Source organism: Scophthalmus maximus, chromosome 21 (assembly GCF_022379125.1).
Source record: "Scophthalmus maximus strain ysfricsl-2021 chromosome 21, ASM2237912v1, whole genome shotgun sequence".
In the NCBI taxonomy this organism is placed as follows: Eukaryota; Metazoa; Chordata; class Actinopteri; order Pleuronectiformes; family Scophthalmidae; genus Scophthalmus; species Scophthalmus maximus.
The window spans coordinates 11,097,669-11,102,302 of NC_061535.1; positions in this window are offsets into that span (position 1 = coordinate 11,097,669).

Sequence of the window (4,634 nt, forward strand, 5' to 3'; positions counted from 1 at the left end):
TCAAAAAGCACAATAAAAAGAACAAATTGTATGGGTACATAACATTGTGAACAACATTTCCCAAAAAAGTCAATTCAGTTTTTTCGGTGGATATGTAGCATACTCACCCTACACGGTAGCAATACAGTACTATGATGAAATATAACATAATACTTGGCTGATTGGCTGAAGGGCAGTGATGTCAGCCTCTGCATTGGGGGAAAATCACATCTTCAATAACATAAATAATGAATAATAATAATAATGATAATAAATTTAATTTTCAGAGCACTCTTCATTGCTAAAAGCAATGTCAAAGTGCTAGAATACATCAGGGAACTGAGAGACAGATTTATAGATACAACATAATGACTAAGCTCTTTTCTCATTTACTCAAAAATAATTTTGCAACTCTATGAGACATCATCAATAGACGATACAATAAAATATCAGAAAACAGAATATTTGTCATTTCACAGCCATGACTAAATAAATTAACCTGGATTGTTTTTAGTTTTTTCCTCCAAACTATGCTATTTCACTGATTGTTGAGAAGCGGTTTTACCTCAGGTTAACCACCAGGTGGCAGCAACGACTCTTACATTAAAGGCCATATGGAGGACGTGCCGCTTGAAATGTTCAGTGAGTTTGAAGGAATTTTCCCTCAGTAAATCCATGAAAATCTAAATATTTCAGCCGTAGTTACTGACGTATTAGAAACACACCCTTCAAAGCTGCACCTTTATTTGATGAACAAGCTGTAAACAACATATAACACAATATAACGTTGATGCTCGATAGCCACATAGGTTAATTTGTACTAAAAGTGCTTGAAGTTCAGCATCAAACATAACAATAGTTTTTTTGCAGCTTTCGTTTGTGGTTTACATCAATTTTTTTTTACAGATTTTTGTTGTTGTTGTTTGTGTCCCGGTGCAGTTTAAATGTTTGACGGGAGGTCAGACCCCCGTGGGTCAGGCTGAACCAGCAGCAACAGCTCGCTCACTGAATTATTCTGTTACTGCACCAACACAACATCCACAGAGATGAACACAAGGCTGCCTCGGAAAAAGAAAAAGAATATCTAACTGAGACGGATCGTCCCGGCAACAAGGACAAACTGGAGACGCGGCGAAGCTACAGATGAGCCTGAAGGATACAGGACCCAGTCAACAAGCAGAGAAGTGGAGCTTCATGGGTAAGAAAACAAAGCCTCTCTAACCCACATGGACACAACTTCTACTCTCTACTCACACACATTCATTTTACCATTCACTTTATCAAATTAGTTCCATTATAATTATTATTATTAGTTTGCAGCCGGCGTCTTTTCTTTAACGTGTTGCATTTGACTCTTTGAGACCTTGCAGCATCAACGCTCCGCTGGCTCTCGTGTTCCACGTATATAAAAACAGTTTTTCCAGCGGGGTTGTCATTGGTCAGCGCATTCCCTGCTCCTGTACCATAGCAACACAACATCCCGATTCTTAACTCTAATTGGCTGCAGGCTGCAGGTTTCATTTTCAAATCGGTGCACAGCCCCTGATGTTGGCAGCCTCATCAGCATTCTGGATACTTCGCAAGCCGGAGGGACAACTGGTTTCAGCATCTCCCTGCTAATTCCAGGCCGATGGGAATGTCGGGTATTTTGTCGTAAAAGTATACAATATAGACGACAGTAATTCAGTGGCTGCATTTAAAAATTTCATGGAAATTCATCCTATACAGTAGTTTTCAAGATATTTAAGTAAAAGCACCCCAAGAAATGATCAACCACATGGTGGCACCAGAGTTTAAAGATCATTTAAAAAGAAATAAGGACTTAAATACAATAAAATCATGATGAGCTTTAACACGACCATGAAACAGAATCAGTCTGAAATAAAACCAAGATTAAAAAAAGGAGCATCACGAGTTTTGGGATCTTGCAAAAGTTCATCTCTCTCTTTTTTTTTCAACCTTTGATTCCCTGCTTTGTATTTAGATGAACAAAATGAATGTTACATGAATTAAAACTTGCAAAACTTGATGATACTGAGCAAAATCCATTAAATATCCAACTAACAGGTTATTTAAAGACACCGTTGCAGTTATTGCCAGTAATATGTGTTCAGCATCATAAATCAGTATCATACACAAATTATGGGGATTTTGTACTTCATCTTTTTTGATTTTCCTCGCTGTTAATCCCTCTGAGACACCCAGTGGGGAAAAAACAGCTGAGTAATCTTCCTCAAATCGTGCTGCAAATTTCTGTGGCGGCGTGCACTCGAGTGATTCGTCCTCTGATACCCAGTAATTACTACATCAGGACTCGTTTGGCTGGGGACACTGCTGCGAACGGAACAGACGAAAAAGACTGAGGCCCCCGAGGAAGCAGTTCAAGTGGATCTCTGTGTGTGTGTGTTTTTCTCCCCCGGATATTTTTTTCTTATTATCTCTGCTGCTGATTCTCATGCAGTGCAGTTTTTGCGCTGGACAACAAGTGTTTTGCAGCAGAAACTCATCTGATCACCTTCTAATCAATTCCAGAATGTATCACAGCAGCAGGCGAGAGCTGTTTAATGGACAATTTCACATAGGACTAAATAAAAGTTAAACAAATAAATAATGTGGAATCTGTTAAGTTTTTTTCCACCTGATCTTTATTTAGTTTGACGCTTTAGCCCTTTGATGAAAATCGTTGCGTCTTCTGAGGCTGTTGCCATCTTTGCGTACAGTTACCATGGTTACAGGTGTCACTCTCACTACTTTAACATTGCTGGGTTCAGTCGCGTTTGTCTGACAACATCAGTGCTGTGATCTGACGCCTCCAGGGCGATGTACAGTACGCGGTTACTGCTCACGTTCATTTAGGAAAACCTTCTAATTCCTTGTGACTGCAACAGGAAAGCGGAGCCAAGTGAAACGTTGGCGTGCTGCCTGCATGTTTTTAGTAGTGCCACAATGTCCTGATTGCTCGCATTTTGGGAAATTAAGCTCGTCCCCGGTTGTCGGTGAAATGCCTGTTCCGAGGTAAAGTGTCTTGCCTGGTTGGATATATCTGGTGTCCTTCTGTGTCCTTTGGCCTCCGAACAGACCACAAGGTTGAATCAACACCTCGTCTCTCATCACAAATGGAACACTATAACATCATAAAACAAAGGGTCTAATGCATTTACTGTACCAAATCATTGTCCCATATTTAATAAACTCTCCCAAAGTTATAAGGCAGTTTGAATCAAAAAATGAAAGGCCTCAATCTGCCCCAAATGTCTTCATTGAAACCTTCTGACATGTTGAAATAGTTGATCGAATGAATGATGCATTCCATTTACCTGCTTCAGTAACAGATGGCTGGTGTTGTGCCTGCTTCGCTGACTGTCACACTGTCATGGCCGACGGTAACACTGTTAACTGCCCGTCCCTGTTAAGCCCCCCTCACACACACTCACACACACTCACACACACTCACACACACCCCCCAGCGTCTGTCCCGACTGTCTCCTTTGTCCCAGCTGCCGGCTCAGATCAGGTGCTGTCCATGGTGCTGAACCTCAAAGGCCCCGATCTGGAGCGGTACGTCACACACACACGTTGAAGACCTGCAGGAATACACAAGAACCTCCGACAACAGACAACATACTGCACAATACTTTCTTTCAATGATCCACTGTGAAATATTAGAAAAGCAAACAGGCTTTAAGATACCGTTGCCCTTTGAAGACTGATGTTAAGTAAAACAATCTGTCAATCAGCTGGTATTGTTAAAGGAGGAACCTGGTGCTACTTAAATGATGATGGCGTTGTTTTAAATACAATTTTGTATGGTATTCAAAAAATGTCATTTTTTATATTGTTAACAGTGTATATAAGTCAGTCATTCATATAGTAAGTAATGCATTTACATTTCGAGAGTGAAAAGATACAGAAAACTATTGCTGTTTTGTCAGAGTGGACAATATAGCAAGAGAACGCAACATGTACGGTGAGGAAATGCAGAAAAGATTGCAAGAGAATGCAAAATTGATTGTAAGGAAATGCTAAATATTGAGATATATTGCAGAACTTATTGTGAGGAAAAAAATTGTGCAAGAGGGTGGAAAATATATTGTGAGGAAATGGAAAATATTGCAACATAATGCAATATTTACAGTGAGGAAAAAGAAAATATGGCGATACATTGCAGTATTCATAGTGAGGAAACAAAATATTGCGAGAGAATGCAAAATGTATTGTGAGGAATCGCTGAAAATATTGCGAGAGAAGGCAAAATTCTTTGTTAGGAAATGCTAAATATTAAGATATGCAGAATTTATAGTGAGGAAAAAAATATTACAAGAGGATGGAAAATATATTGTGAGGAAATGGAAAATATTGCGACATAATGCAAAAATTTACAGTGAGGAAAAAGACAATTTGGCGATACATTGCAGAATTTAAAGTGAGGTAAAACTAAATATTACAGTGAGGAAATGCTAAATATATTCAGAGAATGTTTCAAGGCAAACCAAAAGATTGTGAAGGAATGTGATACATGGTGGGGAGAAAAAAATGGTCGCAATGAGCCTTCCGGCTTTCCGTAGAGCAAATGATAAACCTATTTGTGTTTGTCTTGGGGGGGCGGGGCAGGCGCGTACGAGGGGGCGTGGTCTCCGCCCACATCACAGGGCTCG